Consider the following 24,055-nt stretch of genomic DNA (forward strand, 5'->3'; position numbering starts at 1 on the left):
TGCACTGACGGCTGGTGGTGTGTGTGTGCCTGGTGAAAGCGTGCACTGACGGCTGGTTGTATGTGTGTGTGCCTGGTGAATGCGTGCACTGACGTCTGGTGGTGTGTGCCTGGTGGAAGCGTGCACTGATGGCTGTTGTTGTTTTTGCCCGGTGAAAGCGTGCAATGACGGCTGGTGGTGTTTGTGCTTGGTGAAAGCATGCACTGATGGCTGGTGGTGTGTGTGTGTGCCTGGTGAAAGCCTGCACTGACGTCTGGTAGTGTGTGCCTGGTGGAAGCATGCACTGACGGTGTGGTTGTGTGTGCCTGGTGAAAGTGTGCACTGATGGCTGGTGGTGTGTGTGTGTTCCTGGTGAAAGCCCGCACTGACATCTGGTGGTGTGTGCCTGGTGGAAGCGTGCACTGATGGGGTGGTTGTGTGTGCCTGGTGAAAGTATGCACTGACAGCTGGTAGTGTTTGTGCCCGGTGAAAGCGTGCACTGACGGCTGGTGGTGTTTGTGTGCCTGTTGAAAGTGTGCACTGATGGCTGGTGGTGTGTGTGTGTGCCTGGTGAAAGTGTGCACTGACGGCTGGTGGTGTGTGTGTGTGCCTGGTGAAAGCGTGCACTGACGTCTGGTGGTGTCTGTGCCTGGTGAAAGTGTACCTTACATTTGGTGATGCAGTGCGCGTAACGAAATGCGTTTTATTTATTTAAATGTTTACTTACCTGTAAAACTCCGTAATCCATACATTACTACCCCCCACCTGCCCCTCCCCCTGCCCACGTCACCGCCCTACAGAAACACCTACTACCGACCGCTACTGCCTGCCACCAAATGGCTCCTTCATAGCATGCTACAGTCCCCTAACAGCCCCCACACTCGACACTCTTAAGGTGGTTCTAAAAACAACACTCTGAGCCAAACATTAACAACCAACCAGTGAAAAGGATGAGTTTATCAAGGACAGAACGGTTGGGTAATAGACATCTCAATGCCCATGTCCGTAGTAAAGCAACACAAGCAAAACATTCAAGACAGTAAGTCTCAATCAAAATCCAGTTATAAAAACAATAATACACTGATGCAATGTGCGGTGTAAAATGCATCAATAACAGGTAAAACCATTAAATGGCAGCTCTCAGTCCGAAGATATAGCCCTTCGCCAGTGGCAGTTATGTCATATGTCCATGATACGGCAACAGAGAAAACTCCCCAGTAGCACAGAACACATAGTCGGGTTACTCACGTTCCTCAAGATGTTTTTCCCTTTACTGTTTCCATACTGCTGTCCGCAGAAAGGTAATTATTAAATGTGCTGTGGTCTGTAATTAAACTCGCGGTACTGTACATGACCCGATCGTGAAGCATGTGCCTTGAAGGGAGAACGAACGCTCAGGGTCCCTGCCCCACTGGCACACACCCAGTGAAAGAAATGAAACAGAAGTAACATGTAGCACACAAATTGCACTTTAAATGCACCCAATGTTTAAAATAGCTGTTCTGTGCGAGTAAAGTTACGAGTGAAGTAGGGAGTGTGTGTGGGGGGATGGGCGGAAGAATAAATTGAGGGAAGCAAACAGGGAGAACCAACAGAAACACGACAAAATGGGCTGAGAGAAACGATTGCCAGAAGAGATTCAAGTGATGGAAGCAAGTACAGGTTTAGTTGTTAAGTTGAGCATCGAAAGATGAACAAACGAACACATTACGGCAAAGCAACTGCTTCGCCGTGAAAGGAATAAAAAAATAAAAAAAGCCTGTGAGGGGTGCGTGCGTGCGCCACTGCGAGGCATATGTCTTTGATTATCACGCCTGTGTCTGCCTATGATAATTGAAGATATATGGGCTTTAGCGCTTGTAACAGACACCAATAGGCCATAGGCGGAGCTACGCGACCCCCTATGGCCTATTGCATGTTCTGTTAAAAAACAGCACGCACGAGCTGTGTGGAATTTACAGGTCCATTTTTAAACCCCTACAAAAGGGCTTTTCACTTTGTACGCCCTAAAAAGGGCTAATTGATGGATTAGGGCTATGTGTGAGTATTTAAAGATGAGAGCTCTAAACACAAATATGATAGTTCATGTAACCCAAAGAAATCAAACTGGAAAATCCACAGAAGACACATTTTAAAGTACACCCATGAACGTTTATTTAAAATTTAAGAAGTCATTCCAAAATATGCAAAATGCAAGTAAATGTAAATCGGCATTGGGAGCGGAAGGTGAGCTCTAATCTAACCAATAGCCACAACTGGTTTCAATCTAGCACAAGGTAAATGAGACTAAATGCGCATTTGTCATAAGAACTGCTCAATTAAAGCAGGATTACTCAATTAAAGTAGGAGAGAAGAACATGAAAATATTCTAAATTCAGATGAATGACAGGCTTCACGTGACGTCTACCTCTAAGCTGAGAAAATCTATGTAAGTACAGATCACTGAACAGAGCAATGTGAAGTCTGCTCTCTAAGAGGAACAGGAATGAACCTGGCTTGTTTTCCAAATGGTGAATTTTTAAACACGTTTGGACAGAGAAACCATGCAGGCACTTTTGCATGATGAAGAAAGTTAAATTGAGCTATCCAATAGTAAAACAGAAAACATATCACATGGTATAAAGACTTTTACTCTACATCTATGGAATAATCCTGTATTATGCACTAGAACAGAAAACACAACCATATTTAAAGTATAAACAGCACCTTCGTTCAGTCAAAGTAAAAGACCTTCAATTGTATACAGTTGAAATCCATCCTTTCCCCAGGAACAATGTGGACAGAAAATAATACATAATAAAATGTTGCAGTACAAGCAAGACCATGGAGCTGATTACATTTTGTACAATTATAAAAAAAGGAAGGTCACATTTGGTGCTTCTTGATTCACAGGCAAAGAAATAAAGACAGTGCATCTCACATGCATTTTAATGCGCAATTGAAAATACGACTAGGCGCACTCATGTCAACTCTCAAACTCTGTTATGTTAACCACTCTAAGAACATTACACTTGCAACGCTCTCATAATAATTCAAGGACAGAATTCGATTTATTTTTAATTTGCACTCACACATTTGCAGGACTGTTTCCATTTGCCGTGCGGGTTGCCTGTTTAGTAAGGAAGCTGCCTTTTAGATACTGTGATTAGCATATTTCCGAGTTCAAGGGAGGATGGCCATCTTGTTGGAAGCCTAGCTCCTCCGCTTACAAACAGATCTTGAAGTCATTCGGTCACATCTACATGCAAACATTGTCCTATATTTTTTTATCAAGCCATTTAGACATATAATCCACAAGAACCAAGGCATATTTGGGTATTTCTCCTAACACGCCATAGGGTACCTAGATATCCAGAGTGAGCTGGTCTCCCTTCCCTTTTCTGTCATGCTCACCCCCGGTGCCATCTTTTTTTCTGCCCGCTACCATTCTTCTTCCTGATCGATACTTCCACTCTCATCTCCCGGCAGCCATCATCTGAGAACATCCCCGACAGCTCCTCCAAAGTCTCCTCTTCATGAGCAACACATCCCACTCCTCTTGAACCCCATCCTGTGGACATCCTCCTGTCCATGTTCTCTTGCTGCTCCTCTACCATGTGCACTTAGGACACAGCCCTCACAAACTTCATGGCTGGTCCTTCCAACTCCTGTTCCTGCCCATCTGCCAGCCCCTTCTGCCTGGCTTCCACTCCTCTCTGAGTCATTCCACGCTAACATGGGAGAGACGCATGCTCTCCCTTCCTGGTCCACTGAGTCAATCCACGCTACCATGGGAGCGAGGTGCACTCTCCCCTCCTGGTCCTCTGAGTCATTCCACGCTACCATGGGAGCAAGGCACGCGCTCCCCTCCTAGTCCTGTGAGTCATTCCATGCTACCATGGGAGAGAGGCACGCTCTCCCCTCCTGGTCCTCTGAGTTATTCCACGTTACCATGGGAGAGAGGCATGCTCTCCCCTCCTCGTCCTCTGAGTCATTCCACGCTACCATGGGAGAGTGGCACGCTCTCCCCTCCTGGTCCTGTGAGTCATTCCACACTACCATGGGAGAGAGGCACGCTCTCCCCTCCTGGTCCTCTGAGTCATTCCACACTACCATGGGAGAGAGGCACGCTCTCCCCTCCTGGTCCTCTGAGTCATTCCAAGCTACCATGGGAGAGAGGCACGCTCTCCCCTCCTGGTCCTCTGAGTCATTCCACGCAACCATGGGAGCTAGGCACGCTCTCTCCTCCTAGTCCTGTGAGTCATTCCAAGCTACCATGGGAGAGAGGCACGCTCTCCCCTCCTGGTCCTGTGAGTCATTCCACGCTATCATGGGAGAGAGGCACGCTCTCCCCTCCTAGTCCTGTGAGTCATTCCACGTTACCATAGGAGAGAGGCATGCTCTCCCCTCCTGGTCCTCTGAGTCATTCCAAGCTACCATGGGAGAGAGGCACGCTCTCCCCTCCTGGTCCTGTGAGTCATTCCAAGCTACCATGGGAGAGAGGCACGCTCTCCCCTCCTGGTCCTCTGAGTCATTCCACGCAACCATGGGAGCTAGGCACGCTCTCTCCTCCTAGTCCTGTGAGACATTCCAAGCTACCATGGGAGAGAGGCACGCTCTCCCCTCCTGGTCCTCTGAGTCATTCCAAGCTACCATGGGAGAGAGGCACGCTCTCCCCTCCTGGTCCTGTGAGTCAATCCACGCTACCATGGGAGCAAGGCAACCTCTCCCCTCCTAGTCCAGTGAGTCATTCTACGCTACCATGGAAGAGAGGCCCGCTCTCCCCTCCTGGTCTTGTGAGTCAATCCACGCTACCATGGGAGCAAGGCACGCTCTCCCCTCCTGGTCCTGTGAGTCATTCCAAGCTACCATGGGAGCAAGGCACGCTCTCCCCTCCTAGTCCTGTGAGTCATTCCATGCTACCATGGGAGAGAGGCATGCTCTCCCCTCCTGGCCCTCTGAGTCATTCCTAACTACCATGGGAGAGAGGCATGCTCTCCACTCCTGGTCCTCTGAGTCATTCCACGCTACCATGGGAGAGAGGCACGCTCTCCCCTCCAGGTCCTCTGAGTCAATCCACGCTACCATGGGAGCAAGGCACGCTCTCCCCTCCTGGTCCTGTGAGTCATTCCACGTTACCATGGGAGAGAGGCATGCTCTCCCCTCCTCGTCCTCTGAGTCATTACTAACTACCATGGGAGAGAGGCACGCTCTTCCCTCCTGGTCCTCTGAGTCATTCCAAGCTACCATGGGAGAGAGGTGCACTCTCCCCTCCTGGTCCTGTGAGTCAATCCACGCTACCATGGAATCGAGGCACGCTCTCCCCTACTGGTCCCTTTCTTTTCTCATGAGGCCAAGTTCAACTTTGCTGATGCCAGGCACCATCTCCATATCTATATCCTTGTTCCATCTCTGGTGAGACTCCCCCCTGAGGGTCTCACTGCTCTCAACTCTTGTGACTAGCTCTCCTGCTACTCTGCCCCTATCTGTTTGCGTCATTTTGCCTCTCCTGGCCTACCTCTTTGCTTGAAGGCCGTGGCCCATACTCCCTGGGCTAGGTCTGGAAGGTTCTTGCCCCTCCTTCACAGGCTCCAACATGTTCTCATCCTATCTGCTTGGGTAGTGGGGGCCTCTGCTCCTGCCATTCCTCAGAGGCAAGAACCATGCAATAGTTACAGTGGGCACTTCTGTGGATGCTGCCCTTTTAGGCCTACTGGCATGCACCGCACTGAGGCCCAGCACTTTTGTGGCATGTGGCTCTACCCACCTCCTTGTTCCTCCTGGCCAGTGCTATATATGGAAATATAAAAGTGCAGGTACTCTTTAGAGTGCCTGTTTGTTTTTATGTCATAGTATATCTGTTTGCTAATAAGAAGTGCTGGTACTCTCCCATTCAATGTATTGCTGTACTGCTCAGAAGTGCAGGTACTCCCTGTCAGATTTGGGGGTCTCTAGTTGGCAGAGGTAGGTACCTTTGACCAAATAGGGACCCTTGTGTCTAGTCAGGGGAAGGGGATACACTCCTAAAATAACCCCTGCTCACCCGCTTGGTAGCTTGGCACGAGCATGCAGGCTTTTCTCAGAGGCAGTGTGTAAAGCATTTGTGAACACATACAGTAACCTAGTGACAACACTACAGATGGACACCACACAAGTTGTAGTATAAAAATAAGTATTTTTACATAGACTTAACACAGATGTATAATGCAACACTTTAAGTTCAATGTACCTTTGGATGCGTTTCGCTATACAATGAAAGTGTTGCAGAGGAAGTTATGCGTCGGTTCCTTACACGCAAGAACAGTGATGCGTCGGGTCCCTACTGCTGCGTCGGGAATGCGTTGGTTCTTCTCCGCGTGGGGAGGTGATGCATCAGTTTCTTATTGCGCTTCCGTGGTGATGCGACCAGCAGTGGCGTGATGCGATTAAGATCCGGAGCAATGAAACAAAAATGGTGTCTTCTTCTTGATGCGACACGATGCGTGCATGCCCGACTTCCGTGCGGTGACTCAACGATTCTTCTGAGCCATGACAGGCCATGCGACATGCTTCTCTGGTGATGCGACGGCATCTGATGCGACGGCGGCACTCTTCTCCGGTGATGGGGAGACGCTTCGGCGATGTGAAGCGGCAGCGGCGATACCCTTCTTCAGTGATGCAACGTCTGCGGCTGTGGCGGCGATACGCTGCTCCGATGATGCGACGGCATCTAATGCGTGACTGCGACACTCTTCTCTGACGATGCAAGGCGCTTCAGCGAGGCAAAGTGGTAGCGGCGACACCCTTCTTCAGTGATACGACGACAGCGGCTGTGGCGGCGCCACACTTTTTCTTTGTGAGTCGCGCTTTCAGCTCCTTGCGACATGCAGTCTCTCAGAAGGCCCAACACAACAGCAGGCACTTCAAAAGAACTCTTGGGGAGCTGGTGGGTGAAGTCTGTTGTCCCTGAGACTTCAGCAAGAGGTCAGCTCTATCTCAAGCCTTTGGAAATCCTTTACAAGTTGAATTCAAAAGTAGCACAACGTCCTTTTTCCTTTCTTTGGCAGTCAGGCAACCACTGCAGGCCAATTCCCCCAAACAGCACTCAGATTAGGGATAGCCTCCTCCTCAGTGCCTCTGGTTCCTCTCCTCAGCAAAGGTTCTTCTTGTTTCCCAAAAGTGATCTAAAATTCTGGGGTCTGGGTACCCATATTTATACTAGCAAATCCTTTGACCTCTGAAGGCAGAGGGTCCTGTACCCAGTCCAAACCAGTTCTGCGCAGTCCTGGAGCACTTTGTTGACAAGACTCCTTCTTTCCTTTGACAGTGTGAGCCAGGGACATCAGACGCAGCAACAAGAGGGGGAGCCAGCATTGTGGAAGGCAGGCCCAGCCCTATTCAGGTCCCAGGTGCAACTCCTCCCACCCATCTACATGCAGATAGCTCTATTAAGCCCTGTGCTGACTCACCCTGTCTCCCGGAATCCCCCAGCCCCTGTCACTCAAACTCCAGGCAAGGAATACACAACGTAGTAGAGGCAGGCTTGGATAGTTAGGCAAGAAAATACCTACTTTCTAAAAATTGTATTTTCAAACACAGAATGTAAAAACCACCTGGGCTTGTCCCGAAGCGGTCGCTCACCCACGCTCCCACGCCTGCTGCCAACTTGCCTACCTCAGTGCTGCCTGCTACCCTGCTGGACCCGTGATCGAGCGCACTCCCTCAGCGCCTGGTATCGTTTCCGCTAAGCGCTATCAGTGCCCTGCCTGCGCTACATAGATTTTACCAGTTCACCTAGCCAGCCTGTTGGGGAATCTTAATTGTAGAAGCTGCTTGCTGTTGGTGACGTTCGCGCTGCTCTGTGCCTGATAGTGCTTTTCAGTAGGATTGCATTGTGTAGGATTGCATTGTGTAGGATTGCATTGTGCCGGTCCTCGGCTGTGCCCAGTTTTGTTTTTCCAGTTTAGAGGCCATTTTCTTGTTGTTGTGGTCCACTCCCAGCCCGTAGCTCCCCCCCGCTCCCGCCTCCCAGCTGACCCTCCCGCGCCCCTCCCCTTCCTCCATCCTCTTATGTCAGATGCCTTTGCGCGCAGCGTTCACGCGCTGCGGCCGCGCCGAAGGTGCGCCAAAGGTAAGCCCGTCTACGCCCGTCTGCGCCTGGACCGCGCCCAGCGCCCGTCCCCCTGCCCAATGCCGCTCCCAACCCCCTAGAGTAACTTATGATGCCGCTACTCTCCTCGCCCTCAACCCCGGACACACCCCACTTTGCTGCGCAGCAACCCCAGGACGTACCCTCGGCCCATTCTCCTGCCTCTCCTGTAAGTTCAACTGCTTCAGGACCCTCACCAAACACACTTCCTCCACACTCAGCTCCGAACCCAACGACTTGAAATGCATCCTACTGAACACCCGTTCGGTCCACAGACATGCAACCGAACTCTGGGACCTAATCGACACCGCGTCACCTGACATCGCTTTCCTCACTGAAACATGGATGAATGCATCCTCTGCCCCTGACATCGCCATAGCCATACCGGACTCTTACAAGATCATTCGGAAAGACCGCACCGATCAAACTGGAGGAGGCATCGCCATCGTCCATAGAAACACCATCAAAATTACAACCTGCTCTGACGACAATCTTGCATCCGCCGAACACCTCCACTTTCAGATCCACACTGACCCCAGGACCACACTTAGAGGAACACTCATTTACAGACCCCCAGGCTCCCGATCTCAATTCAGCGACATCATCACTGACTTCATCACCCCGCACGCCCTCGCCTCAGAGAACTACATTCTTCTAGGAGACCTCAACTACCACCTTGACAACATTCTCGACAACAACACCACCACCCTTCTGGACAACATGACCAATCTCGGACTCAAACAACTTGTTAACACCCCCACCCACACAGCCGGACACACGCTCGACCCTATTTTCACCTCCAGCAAACACATCTCCTTCGATCTCACTACAGCTCTCCACTGGACGGATCACAGCTGTGTTCACTTCAGCTACAAAACAACCCTGACCCACAACCGTCCACAACCCATTCCCCGAAGAAAATGGAACAAAATCACCACCGACCAACTCCTCACATCACTCAGCCTAAATACTCCCACCCCTGCAACGGACCCAGACCAAGCGGCCACCAACCTCAGGCAGTGGATTACCCACAGTGCAGACGAACTAGCACCCCTGAAAAAACACCAGTTGAAATCATCCAGCAAGAAGGCTCCCTGGTTCAATGATGACCTTAAAAAATCCAAGAAGACATGCCGCACCCTGGAGAAGAATTGGAGAAAAGAACCAACCTCAGACAACATGACCTCCCTCAAGACAGCCACCCGCAAACACCACCAACTGATTCCATCTGCCAAGAAATCAGCATTTAAGGACCGTCTCGACAACAATTCTCATAACAGCAAGGAACTCTTCAATATCGTCAAAGAATTCACCAACCCTCCCGCAGCATCCAACGACATCACTAACTCCCAAGACCTCTGCGATGAGTTATCCTCCTTCTTCTACAACAAAATTGCCGACATCCACAACAGCTTCAAGAATACTCCCAATGAACAACTCATCCCACCCCCTTCAGACCCCACCCTTCCAACTAACTACCTTAACTCTTGGAACCCAGTCACCATTGAAGACACAATTCGCCTCATGAACTCAATCCACTCTGGCTCACCTTCTGACCCCTGTCCCCACTACATCTTCAACAAAGCTGACTCCATCATCGCCCCCCATCTCCGCGACGTCATCAACTGCTCCTTCAACTCCGCCACCTTTCCAGAAATATGGAAACACGCCGAACTCAGCGCCCTTCTGAAAAAACCAACAGCAGACCCCTCAGAACTGAAAAACTACCGACCCATTTCCCTCCTCCCTTTCCCGGCCAAAGTCATCGAGAAAGCCGTCAATAGCCAACTCGCAGCCTTCCTTGAATCCAACAACTCACTGGATCGCTCACAGAACGGCTTTCGAGCCAAACACAGCACCGAAACCGCCCTCATTGCGGCGACCGACGACATCCGAGCACTCCTGGACAACGGTGAAACAGTGGCCCTCATTCTACTCGACCTCTCCGCCGCCTTCGACACCGTCTGTCATAACACCCTCATACAACGCCTCAACAACATCGGCATTCAAGGTAAAGCCTTGGACTGGATCATCTCGTTCCTAGCCGGGAGAACCCAGAGAGTCTGACTCCCCCCTTTCTACTCAGAGCCCACCGAAGTCATCTGCGGCGTACCTCAAGGCTCCTCACTCAGTCCCACCCTCTTCAACGTCTACATGAGTCCCCTCGCCTCCATTGCACGTCAACACAACCTCAACATCATCTCCTACGCCGACGACACCCAGCTAATCCTTTCCCTCACCAAAGACCCCAACACCGCCAAAAACAACCTTCACGAAGGTATGAAAGAAGTAGCCGAATGGATGAAACAGAGCCGCTTAAAACTCAACTCAGACAAAACGGAGGTGCTCATCCTAGGATCCTCCCCCTCAGCTTGGGACGACTCCTGGTGGCCTTCCGCTTTGGGATCTGCGCCCTCACCCACAGACCATGCACGTAACCTTGGCTTCATTCTAGACTCCTCTCTCTCAATGTCCAGACAAGTCAACGCCGTATCGTCCTCCTGCTTTAACGTCCTTCGCATTCTCAAAAAGATCTTCCGCTGGATCCCCCTCGAAACGAGAAAAACTGTCACCCATGCACTGGTCACGAGCCGACTGGACTATGGCAACACACTCTACGCCGGAATTACAACAAAATTACAGAAAAGGCTCCAGCGCATCCAAAACGCATCAGCGAGACTCATATTAGACATCCCGCGCCAAGAGCACATCACCGGTCACTTAAAAAACCTCCACTGGCTTCCAGTCAACAAAAGAATTACTTTCCGCCTTCTTACCCACGCGCACAAGGCCCTTTATAATCTAGGACCCGAATGCCTCAACACCCGACTGTCCTTCTACCATCCCACCCGCCAACTAAGATCATCCAATCAAGCCCTCGCCGCAGTCCCGCGCATCCGAAAAACCACCATGGGTGGCAGATCCTTCTCCTTCCTGGCTGCCAAGACCTGGAACTCACTCCCCACCCACCTCCGCCTTACTCAGAATCACACCTCCTTCAGAAAAGAACTGAAAACATGGATATTCGACAAACAATGAACCCCTCCCTCTAGCGCCTTGAGACCCTCTGGGTGAGTAGTGCGCTTTATAAATGCCTGAACTTGAACTTGAACTTGAACTTCACTAAAAGATGTATTTTATCATTCTGAGCACAGGCATACTAATCTCGAATGTCTACCTAGTTCCCTGAGTCAGTTAGGATTATAAGATGTTATAATCAAACTGGCCATTCTGGCCTATGGGGGACAGGTAGCCCTGCAATAGTGAAAAACGAAAATGGCTGTAATTCATTATCAGGACATGGCACACACATCAGGGTATGTCCTACTTTTTAACTACAATGCACCCTGCCCTTGGGCCTACGATAGAGGTGATTAATACGCAGTTAAGGGAAGGTTTAGGGACTGACAAGTGGGGGCACTTGTCCAGTCAACATGGCAGTACCAGACTGCACACAGGCTCGGCAATGGCAGACCTGAGACACACTTTACAGGCTGCTTCTGTGGGTGGCACAACCAGTGCTGCAAGCCCACCAGCAGCATTTGATTTACAAGCCCTGGACACACGCAGTGCACTGTACTAGCGTCTGACAAGTAAATCAAATAACCCAATCATGGAGTCACTAATCGATACATCAATTTAACATAGAGAGCATATGCACTTTAGCACTGATCAGCAGTGGTAAAGTGCCCAGAGTCATAAAACAGCCAACAACAGGTCAGAAAAAATACAGGAGGAAGGCAGAAAGTTTAGGGATGACCCTGGAGAAAAAGGCAAGTGCAACACTCCCCCATTCAAATTAAAGAAGTGCAGGTACTCAGTACCTGTCAATACCCGCCCATTTAAAGCAGTGCTCCTGGAGGACTGGACATGGAGCCTGTAGTGCAGCCGCCTGATCCATTGTTCATTGCACAGTGGTCTGTTGGAGAAGCAGCAGATGTTTGACTGCCATCCTTCACACAGGGTACATAGGGTTCCACCACCCAAGCTGCTCACACAGAGATGGTGGTTCAATCCCCTTCACGTGGGGACCATTTTATTAACTGTGACTGTACTCTACTATTGTTACTGTGTAGCTTACATCTCCTCATTGGCTATGTGGATTGACTACAATTAAGCGGTGGCCAGCACGGATCGGATGTAAGGGGCAGGAGGGTGGGATGCAGGGAAAGTGGACGGCAACAATAAAATAAACGTACCTTTTCGCCACTTCCTTGCCACGCCTCTCCTCCGTAGTACTCCCTGGCTGACCGAACAGGTGCACACCCAGGATCCCAGTCAGGCAATCACTCCCAGACGCTGACTGGGAGCCTGGGTATGTTCTTCATGCAGGATGTAATGAGTCTGCATGGAGAACATGCGAAGTGCGTAAGACTGTTTTGAGCAGCCCGAGAGGGCCAGCCAAGCACTTATTGCGCAATCAGGAGGGTGCTGCCACTCCTCCCCTGCCCCGCCCCCTCATGCAAAGCTGCAGGAGTGGGAGAAAATACAATTATAATAACATGAGTTATTATCATTTTATTTTCTCTTATTTCACTGCTAAAAAGCAATTGTGGACCATAGGCTCCACTGCCTTAGCGGAGGAGCAGCCACTGCTACAGTTTCATGTGGGAATGGAATGGTGGGATACACAGGCTGCATTAAGGAGGTTTTGGGGAGGACAAACAACAGACGTGTTCTTTTGCTGTGGAAAAGGTCGCTTTTACTAGAAGCAAGCAGAACTCACAACTAGCGTTGGCTTAGCCACATGCTAAATAACCATAAGCAAGGTCCTAGCATTCAGAGGTAACCCATCTTAACTATGTCCCTAAATCTCAATAACCCCCTTTCCTCTTTTCATACAACTTTGACTACACACACAAACACACAATTAACTTTCCGGCTATCACCAATTGTTCCTTCATTCACCCAAATCCTGACAGCCTGCCACACCAGGTCCTTTTCTTCATCCTTTTTCCTCTTTGTTACATATCTCTTCCTTACATTCGGCGTTGAATCTTGACTGCTACCCACTGACTAAGACAGAACTCTCTCTCTCCCCACCACTTCTAGCAACAAAAACAGTACCTCTGTCCCTTGTCCTTGTTCCAGTCATTACTTAGGAGGTGTTCCGACGTCCACGACCAACCCAACAGGAAATGCTGAAATCAAAAGCCTACCTTTCCCACTGGGAACCTTACATTAGACTTACATTCCCAGCATGCCTCTGTTTTTTCCTGCCTCTGACACAGAAGAGAACTTAACAAAAGAGTCCCTGCTGGATGTGGACCTTATTTTACTTCAAATGTTTATTTCCTGGCTTCCCCTTTCCTGCTGGGCTTTAAAGAATATCAAGACTGTATTTGTTAAGATGTGATATTATTTTTCTGTTTCTTGACACGAGTGTCCTTCCTTCTGAGCTTGGTATGCCAGGACGCTGCTGGCAATGTAAGATTAGTTTATGGCCCCAGGGGGATGGGCAGGCTTTCATTTTCAGCATTTCTGGTTGGTTCGCCTGCCTCACGCAGGTGTGTACACCCCATAAGTAGTCAACGGAGTGAGTAAAGAGAATGACTAGGAGTAATAAAGAATGCAGGTAAGAATTCAGGCAATAATCAAAACCCCATGAAAAACAAGCTCAACTTGCTTCGAAAATAGACCTTATGTATTATACCCTCTGCACCTGCTCTGGCTTTAGATGGACTTTTACCGGTCAGCCAACTGCACCAGGCCAGCTACACCACTCCTGTGTGGAAAAGGCGGGTCTGCCCCCCCCTTTACCCGCCCCATCGCCCAGGATCTGTCATATCCTTTTGTTTTGGACACTAACGGCTTTTTCCAACAATCAATACGTTTTATTTATAGATGAGGCAATAGATTGGAAGGGTGTTCAATCAAATGTTATGCTCCACCGCAAGTGCGTATTGATTGACATTTCAGTAAGGTCTGAGACAGCATAACTATGTACCACATAGTCAACATGACAACATGAATGCTTTGAGCACCAGCAAATTCTAAGCACAGCTCCCCATCGATTTTAACTAAATCCTGCAATTAGAGCTTTTATGGAACTAATAGGCATGTAGAGATTTAATGCATGCACGGACCCTGTAACAGATCTATAAGCACTGCTCAGTGGCGTAACGAAACATGAGGAGGCCCCCCCTGCAAAGTACATGGAGGGGCCCCCCTCCGGACTCACTCAGTAGCCTTCAGGCTATGTCACTGACCTGAAATGGACCCTTGGAGCATTGCCCCGCTGACTGAAGTCCTGTGAGGTGTTTGATGACAGAATCGCTGATTCTTTGACACTTGGGGTGTGAACTCTTGGTGGCTATTCTGGATGTTGTTTATGTGGTATTGGAAGCAGTGGTGGTACGGTTCGAGGAGTCAGTCGTCCTGTCTGGTTTCCCAAACTGTAGTGTCGGCGAGCCAAGATGTAAGAGTCTGTTTCTGGGATCGGGTTTTCCTCCAGTGACGTTGCTGCTTGCAGTGACGTTTAAGGTGTTTGTGCCCAGAACTGGCATTCAGCAGCAATTGGAGAACTTAAATGCTGCTATTCGTCTGCTTAAAACAAAGGGGCATTTTACCAAGCAATAGCGATAATTATCGCTATTGCTTGGTTAGAGACAAAAATTTACCGCTAAGCTGCGGCGATTTTTATCGCAGATAAACCTTGGTATTACCAAGGTTTATCGCAAATGCGATTAAAAACGGCCGCAATACATGAATATCGCTGAAAAGTCAGCGATATTCATGCATTACCGAGCTAATGCTCTTAGCCATGTTATCCACCTCCCATTGGATAACATGGCTAAGAACTGCTCAGGGCAGGTGTTAACTTTTGGAGATATTCGCGCTTAGCGCGAATATCTCCAAAAGTTGGTAATAGGAGATAGCGATGTTAGCGACTGTTTCCAGTCGCTAACATCTTGGCACGCCCACTTTGCATATCATTAGTGATAAATATCACTGACATGCAAAGTGGGGCCCAAGATGGTCGCTATCTCCTACTAGCTGTCGCTAACTGGTGTTAGCGACAGCTAGGTAATAGGGAGATAATTTTATCTCCGCTTGCTTGGCTTTTAAAGCCAAAAAAGCAGAGATAAACCCCCTTGATATTATGCCCCAAAATCCAAAACGTCCACAATACATTTTGATTGTATTGACTCAGCACTAAAGAGCATTTGACAAGGAGAGGTTGAAGACCTGGGCTGTAGGCCCTGCTTTTCGGAAGCGCTCCTCCCTGGCCGCACACCACTTCCCATGACTCCCTGGAAAAGAAGCATCTTCCGCCTGGCAGCTACAGCGCGGCAGCTCTCAGCTGCGGGGTACGCATTTGATTTATTTTTCATTTTTATACGGAGTGGCCCATGCCATTATCAAAGTCGGACATTTTAACATAAACACGTGCACAAATTATAAAATTCTAAAGAGCAGGTTATGCGTGCATTATATATACGTTTATAAAAAGCTAAAGAGAAGGTTGAATCGCAATCTTCCTTGGACAGTTCCTTAACATCGTGATTATCTATTTTGGGGAGTAAGGGGTAATTTAGCCTAATCCTTGCCATACTTTTGGGGCACACCAGTAGGTGAGGGGGGGGAAGCACTGACACAGACACCAAGTTAGTGTGATAAAGGCCGCTTTATTGGAATCAGGTGCACCTACAACAATGTCCCACCTGGCCTGTGCCGAACAAAACTACTGCTCACTAAATAACAACTGCCTGACAGCCCCCACCCCCACCCCTAAAGTTAACCCCAACATTGCAACTGAAAATACAACACATCCGCTCAGCAACCTACCCCCCGACTGACTGCCACATTGACCTCCATGACCTCACCCCCGCCTACCATACAGTCCCAGGCCTCCAGCAAATCCACCCTATCTCGTTAGGAAAGCGCCCCCAGTAATCGCACCTGTTCCAGCGACACCACAACTTTAAACACCCTAAACCAGTGCACCATCGACCAACAAAACCCCTCAAAACCAGGACCAACCCCGCCACTCAAAACCCAGAGGGAAAATTACAGGGAGGGAGGGAGGGAGGGCCATAAAGCTGCCTACAGACCCCTGGCTGCTGTGTCACTGCACCACAAACAGTGTGCAGTGACACAAAATGGCCGCATATATAGGGGCCAAGCCCAAAACAAGCCCAAAGAGCCCAACCAGCCCAAGCGGACCCAGCTACGGTGAGCCCCGAGTGCCAAACTTCTACCCCCCCCCCGTCCCCCGGTGCCCCAAACTTCCCCGGGGGGGAGAGCCTCCCGATGGTCGGCCACCCCCCCAAATCCCCATTGGGGCACACCAGTAGGTGAGAGGGGGGAAGCACTGACACAGACACCAAGTTAGTGTGATAAAGGCCGCTTTATTGGAATCAGGTGCACCTACAACAATGTCCCACCTGGCCTGTGCCGAACAAAACTACAGCTCACTAAATAACAACTGCCTGACAGCCCCCACCCCTAAAGTTAACCCCAACATTGCAACTGAAAATACAACACATCCGCTCAGCAACCTACCCCCCGACTGACTGCCACATTGACCTCCATGACCTCACCCCCGCCTACCATACAGTCCCAGGCCTCCAGCAAATCCACCCTATCTCCTTAGGAAAGCGCCACTCGAAAATCGCTTACGACTTTCGACCCCCCCTAGGACTCCTGCCTTCTGGTACCCCCTTTTGTACTGCTTTTGGCCGCCATAAGTGTGGCAGGGTATGCTCAGACGTGAGTCCCTTGCTCACTTTGCCACTGGATTCAAGCAAGCCGGGCTGAAGACGGCTGGAATGCCAGAAACCGGTCCTCGGAAGCTTGTTTCCAGTCCAGGGAAGACATGGCTTGGCAGTTCGGGCTGGACTGTTCCCATGAGGCACAGGGTCAGACTGATTTGCATATAGCCATGTCTGAACTGGGGTGGTAGAGTGGGCTAAAGAACGGTGATGAATTCAACCCAGATCTTTTGACTGGGTGTGAGTGTTTGATTGATTCAGATGCTCCGTCCATCACCACCACCTTTTGTACTGCTTCTGGGATACCTGAGCACCCCCAACGCCCCATCCAAAGCCTCCTTCAACTGGACGAGGTATAATTCCATGCCATACCGGGACAAGTGAACCCCATCCTCCCTGAAAAAATAGACCGCGCCATAGCGCAACTCCGGGTGCTCCATCCTCCCCACCCCCTCCCTAGCACAAAATTCCCTCATCTCCCGATTAATCTTCCTCCGTGCCCTGTCTATGGCTCCTGGGCGCTCCGCTCCCCTCCAAACCCACCTGGGAATGAACTCGGACCAGATAACATGACAGCCAGCCCATTGCTCCTTAATTTCCCTCAGGTCCCTCTTCCTTTGCTTGAGCAACGCCAGCCCCTTGCACTGCACCAAATCATTTTCGCCCAGATGAATCACCACCACATCCGGGCACCCCCCCCCTCTCACTACCGTGTTCAACAATGGCAACAACTCATGCCAACGCCTACCCCCTTTTCCCCTCCAGTGACAACGGTACAGCCCCGCATCCAATCCCAAATTGAGTGTCCGATGCATGTCCCACTCCGCCTGTTCTGCCCTCTTGACGAATGAGTGTCCCACAATATATAAATTCAAAACAGCCACCTCCGGCCCCGCCACAGCACCTGTAAAGACACACATATCAAATTCGGGAAACACTGTTACAACACCCGATCCGCCTCCCTCAACCGCACATACGTCCGGTAACAATCCGACTTCCACCGTCCCAGCCTCTGAATCTCCTCCTTACCCCAACCCCTCCGTGCCGCCTCCATTGCCGCCCGATCCGGAAGGAATGCGTCCCGAAAGCCAGCGGGTCCTCACCCATGTACCGCAGGGCGTGCCGCAGAACCCACAACACCTGAGCCGCTGTCACCCTGTCACCCCCCTCTCGACAAAAAACCTCCCCCTCCTTCTCGCTGCGGCCTGCCATCAACCTCCTCCCCCACGTCGCCGGGCATACCCACTCCCTGCTGCCCGGGCCCAGTACCACCCAAGTCCCGACGCCCCGCTGGTCCGTCTTCGAGCGACGCAAACGCACCGCCACCTCCTGTGCTCGCAGCTCCACATCCTCCCACAACACCCCCTGCCTCCCCTTTGCGCCCAGCAACTCCGACACCCGAAACGCTCCAAAGAACAGCCAGGACATCAGGGTAGAAAAACGCACCGCCTCACCCTCATCCCTGCACACCGCCGGGAGCGCGCCAATGACTCCTTCCAGCAACTCTACCGTGATGGGACGTCGCAGCCGCACCGACCCACCACTCTCTCTCGCCCACCCCACCAGCTGCCGGGTCTCCAATTCCCCCGCCGACGGAGGGTAACCCCACCACAACTTTCCCATGAACGCCACCGCCGACAACTTGCCCGCAATCGACACCCGCGACAACCCTCTATCCATGAGTGCGAGCATGAACCTTACCACCTGTTCCTCGCGCCGCCACCGATCCCCTCTCCTCACCGCACCGGACTGCAGAAATTCCTCCCACGCTTGCTCGTATGCCTTCCACGTTGACACCGCTACCGACGCCTTCACCAACTGAAAGACCCGGCCTCGCCCACCAACCACAGGTCCTCCGGCACCGGCGTCCTGACTTCCACCGCCGCCCTGGCTAGCCCATGGAACCTCTCCCACTGTGAACGAGACAAAGCATCCGCAATGTCATTGTCCACCCCTGGAACGTGGCGCGCCTGAAACAGGATGTCAACGCAACGCAAAACAAACACCCTCATCAATTTCAGCACCTGCGGGTCCCGGGCTGACTGCCTGTTCACCACCTGTACAACGGCCATGTTGTCCACTCGGAACAGCACGCGCTTTGTGCGCCAGCGCACCCGACCACACCGTGACCGCCACCACCAACGGGAACAACTCCAAAAACGCGATGCTCCTTCCGCCTGCCTGCCAGTGCTCCGGCCATTGTTCCGCACACCACTTTCCCTCCCAATACAGACCGAAACCGCCGCCGCCCGCCGCATCCGAGTACATGGTGACGTCCCACTCCCAGTCCTCCCCCGGTGCCATGGGTACTCCATTGAACCGTTCCAAGAATGCCCGCCACATGCGCAAGTCCTACTTCATCCCCGCCGAGAGGCGCACATGGTGATGAGGCAAGGTCAAACCGGACAACGCCAAACCCAAACGCCGGCAAAACGTTAGGCCCGCCCGCACCACGCGGCAAGCAAAATTCAAATGCCCCAACAGCACCTGCACCTCTCTCACCGTCACCTTCCTCTTTGCCAACATCCCATCCACCAGAACCAGCATCGCTGACCTCTTGTCTTCCGGCAGGCGCGCTTCAATGGCGACCGAGTCGAGCTCGATACCGAGAAAGGACAATACCGTACTGGGACCGCATGTCTTCTCTGGCGCCAGGGGAACTCCAAATTCCCCCATCAACCCGGCCACACCATCCAGCTGCCGCTGACAGTCCTCCGCTCCGGGCCGCCCCACCAGGAAGAAATCATCCAGATAGTGCGTCACTGACTCCGAGCCTGTGCGCCTGGAAAAAACCCACTGCAGGAATGAACTGAAACGCTCAAACAGCGCGCACGAAATGGAGCACCCCATCGGCAGCGCCTTGTCCACAAATATGAGTCCCTGGAACTGTATCCCCAACAACTGGTGATCCGCCGGGTGCACCGGAAGGAGTCGGAAAGCCAACTTGAAATCGCATTTTGCCATCAGTGCACCCCTTCCCGCCACCGAGACGAGCCTCCGCGCCACGTCCACCGACGAGTAAGTCACCGACGCCAATTCTGCCGAAATGTAGGCATTGACCGACTCCCCTTCCGGCCAAGACAAGTTCTGTATCAGTCGGAACTGCCCCTCCTCCTTCTTGGGCACCACCCCGATGGGGGAGATGATCAAGCCCGGCAACGGCGGTTCCGTGAAAGGGCCTGCCATCCGGCCCTCCCTGACCTCTTTGAACAGTTTCTCTCTCACAATGCCCTTGTGCGCGTTCACTGACTTCAGATTGTCCGCCCAGCGCGCAATCCGAGGGCCCTCATAGCCCAGCCGAAACCCCTCCCGAAAACCACGACGCAGCACCGCAGCATCTTCCGCCCGCGGATATGCCGCCAGCCAGGGCTCCATCCGCTCGATCCTAACCGGCGTACGAGCCTTTGCCCAAAGGTCCGGCTCGCCCCCCTCTGCCTCCCCCCCTCCCACCTCCCTGTCCCCATCTGGCTGGGGCACCTCCCTGCGCGGGCTGCAGCCCCGGAGGGCCCCCGAGCCCCCAACAACGCAGCACTGGGTGCCATCGTCCGCATGTCGAGCACTCGTGCCGGAAACGGCATGCCGCCCGCCCGCAGGCTCCTCTATTGAAGTCCCAGCAGGCCCCGACCGCGGCCTGGCCACCAGAGTCTCCCTGCCCCACCCCCCCTCGGGTGGGGTAGGCTGCAAAGGGGGGCGGCACCAGCGGCAAACCGCTTGCCATGTAAATGGTGCGGCCAAACTTGGCCCCGCCCATTGTCTGCTGATACAGATCCGAATCCAGCTCCCCCATTGTGCTTCCGGGTCCGTCACCATGCGCGCCCTGAATTCCTCATCGTAGTGCGACCACGCGAACCCACCGTAAGTCACCTGCGCCCTCCACACCACATCCATGTACTTGAACAGCACGACGGACCGGTCCGGAAACTTCTCGCAATACACGCTCGCGTATATGAGGAAAGCCGCTGACCAGTTGTCTAGCGTCAGGGGCACCTTTGGGCGCCTAGCTAACGCCTGCTCTTCCTCCTTCGACCCCTCCTTGGACGTCAACTCCCTGTGGAGAAGCTTCAAAATGTCAATGTACTCCCCTTTCCAGATCTTCTCCTTCGTCGCCGCCGACAGGTGCGACCCCAGCGGCTTAGTCAGCCCCATGTACGGTAACTTACGCACCGGCACCACACAACTCTCCTTCCCCCCGCCCACCGGCTCCTGCTCGCCAACCGCCGCCGACCCGCCGCCCGCACTTGACCCGTCTCCACCCGTCGCCTCGCCGTCCGTGCCCACTCCAGCGTCCTGCACGTACCGTCCGTGCACCAGCCGCCATCCATCTTCCCCTTCGCCCCCCGTCCCCACCGAAACATGTACACAGCGCCGCTTGCCACTCCCCGCTCCGTCTCCCTCCTTACCTGGCGTCAAGGTCGGCGTCCTTGCCGGATCCCGCCGCCTAACCAGTGGAGCTGATGGGGCCGTCACTCTGGGCACTTCTCGCCTTGCTGGTACCTGTAATACACTGCTAACAACATTACAAGACCCCCCGTCCTCCCGAATCTCTCCTTCCTCCTTCGGCTCTCCATCACCCGGCTCCACACCACCCCGGCCCCCCCACTTGGGGTTCCAGCCGGCTCAAACCCGCTCTCTCACGACACACCCGCATCAAATCCACCAAGTCCACACTCCCACTCCCATCCGCCACACTCGCAGTCCAATCAGAAGTATGCGCATCCATCCTCACTCCCCTACCCCCTGCGGCCGTAACGACCCTTCGGGGAGGGGCCGGCAGAGACGAATCCCGCCTCCATTCGCCACGGTCATGAGCCAGGTCCCTCGCTGGAGCTCGGCCGCCCGCACCAGACAGAGCCGGCCCATCCTCTCGGTGGGTTGGAGCCGCATGCTGCTCACCCGAGCTCCTCGCAAACAGCTCCTGCCAAGGAAAAAAGGTGGAGTCCAGCATGCCAGGGTGAAAAGACCCCCCTTCTCCCCCATGCGCCGCCCCCTCCCCCGCTCCCCCAACCCAGTGCTGCCCCCACCCCCATCCTGCCGAGTGACCTCCGCGCCGCGCCGGGATCCCCCCACCACCCAGGCCCCAACCCCCCTCCCAATCCCAGCCCCCCGGCCCTCCCCACCCCCCGAAACCCAAACTCGACCCGCATCCCCCCCACGCCACCCTCCCCAGGCCCCCCTGCCGCACCCCCGCTCCCCTCCCCATCGCCGTAACCCCCCCTGACCCGCCACTGCCCCCCGCCCCCCCCCACACCTCCCTGCCACCCCTCCACTACACCAACCGACCCACCCCCCCAGCCCCGGCCCACCCCTCCCGCCCGCCGTTCCTCCGCCTCCGCGCACCCCCCAAGCACCCCTGACCCGCCACACCCCTCTGCCTGCCCCCCCCCTCCCCCGCTGCCCTGGCGACACCTGCCTGCTCGGGCCTACCATGCCCCCTCCCTCCTCCGATGACGATGAACCCCAATCCAGCTCCTTGTCCGCCCCCCCTCCACATCTGTATCGTCAATCAATAGCGGTGAAACCGCCCCCCGCACCCTCATCCCCCCCCCCAGCGCACCCTGCTCTTCGCGTCCCCTCCGGTCCCATCACCACCCTCAGGCCCCCGGCCCCCCACCCCACTCCCCCCACCCTCCACCGGAGCCACCACCTGGGCCCCCGCAGCCTCCCCCACCCCCCTGCTCTCCCAGCACAGCCACTGCATCGCGGACTGCCCCTCCCTCCCCCTGCCCCCCGTCACCTCCCCCTCCCCCCCACCTCCTCCACGAAGTCAAGAGCACGCTTCTGTCCCCTCCGCCCGGCCCTCTTAGCACCTCCCGTCGCCTTCGCACGCGGCGCTGCCTCCTTACGCGGTCCCCTGCCCTTCGCCCCTCCGCTCCCCCTCCCGCCGCGCTGAGCCGGCCGCGGCCGTGACCGCGGCAGCTCACACGCAACCACAGCTGCAGCGGCGCCGTTGGCAGCACGCCGCTGCGGCCTTACCTGGAGGTCGGGCCGCACGATGTCCATGCGGCCCGCCTCGCCCAACAGCCGCAAAGCCTCGGCCACCCGTGGATCCGACAACGCCGCCATCCCGCAACAGCACCACCGCCTGGGCACTACACACCGCGCACGACCACGCTGCCAGACAACGCCCACAGCGACAATTTAGCCTCGCCACGAGCCCGACCGAAAAGCTGCCTACAGACCCCTGGCTGCTGTGTCACTGCACCACAAACAGTGTGCAGTGACACAAAATGGCCGCATATATAGGGGCCAAGCCCAAAACAAGCCCAAAGAGCCCAACCAGCCCAAGCGGACCCAGCTACGGTGAGCCCCGAGTGCCAAAATTCCACGCCCCCTCCCCCGGTGCCCCAAACTTCCCCGGGGGGGAGAGCCTCCGATGGTCGGCCACCCCCCAAATCCCCATTGTTAAAAAAGAGGAGTAAGCAATGCTTTAGATGCGAACGGAGGGGCACATTTTTATGTAGACAGCCCTTTGAACGCAGTTAAGTCTGATCACTTTTGAAGTCAGCAATATTCGGTGCGCTGTTCACGAAATTAACCCGGCAGTTTATCTTCTATATCTAGAGTTTGTAACCTGTTAAGGCGTGCATGCCTTTCACACTATGTAATCAGTGCTGCATTTAATTTAGTAAGAGGCCGGGTCGTCGGTCGTTGTGTGTGCACTGTGCACCATTCAATTCATGACAAAGTGAGGGGCCCCCTGCAGCGCAGGCCTCCCCCGCAACGGAGGGGCTGCGGGGTCCTGTGTTACGCCCCTGGCACTGCTTGTTTATGGTATTTCTATTACAGTGCTGTTTCATCAGTTGTTCACAATACTCAATGATCTGCTTTTCATAAAGCGCTAGGCTTAGAGATGTCACCACTGAGCTGTAACCTCATTTTCTTTAAGACCAGCAAAACAGCTTGAATCGTGATATTAGTTTTAGATATCAATAACAACATGAAAGATAGGCATACCCTGTCAACTTAGGGCAAACAAAGCAAACACAACATGCTCACTTTGCTAAACGTCCCCATTACCACGCCTACTGTTACTCCTTGTGTGTGGTCTGACCATTTTTTGATTTCTTTTTATTTAGATCTTACCTTGGTAAAGACACCCTTCTCCCCGAGAAATTCCTGGGCTAGGAACTGGAGCAAGGTAGACATTTCTGCTCTCTGTGCGACGCTGTCATCTTCCTGCCCTGACCTAACGGGCTCTTGGAGGTTTTCATGGACCCTGTAGCTATGCAGCTGTCTGCTGTTGAATAAACACCTG

The sequence above is a fragment of the Lissotriton helveticus genome, chromosome 3_1 (genome assembly GCF_964261635.1).
Source record: "Lissotriton helveticus chromosome 3_1, aLisHel1.1, whole genome shotgun sequence".
Lineage (NCBI taxonomy): Eukaryota > Metazoa > Chordata > Amphibia > Caudata > Salamandridae > Lissotriton > Lissotriton helveticus.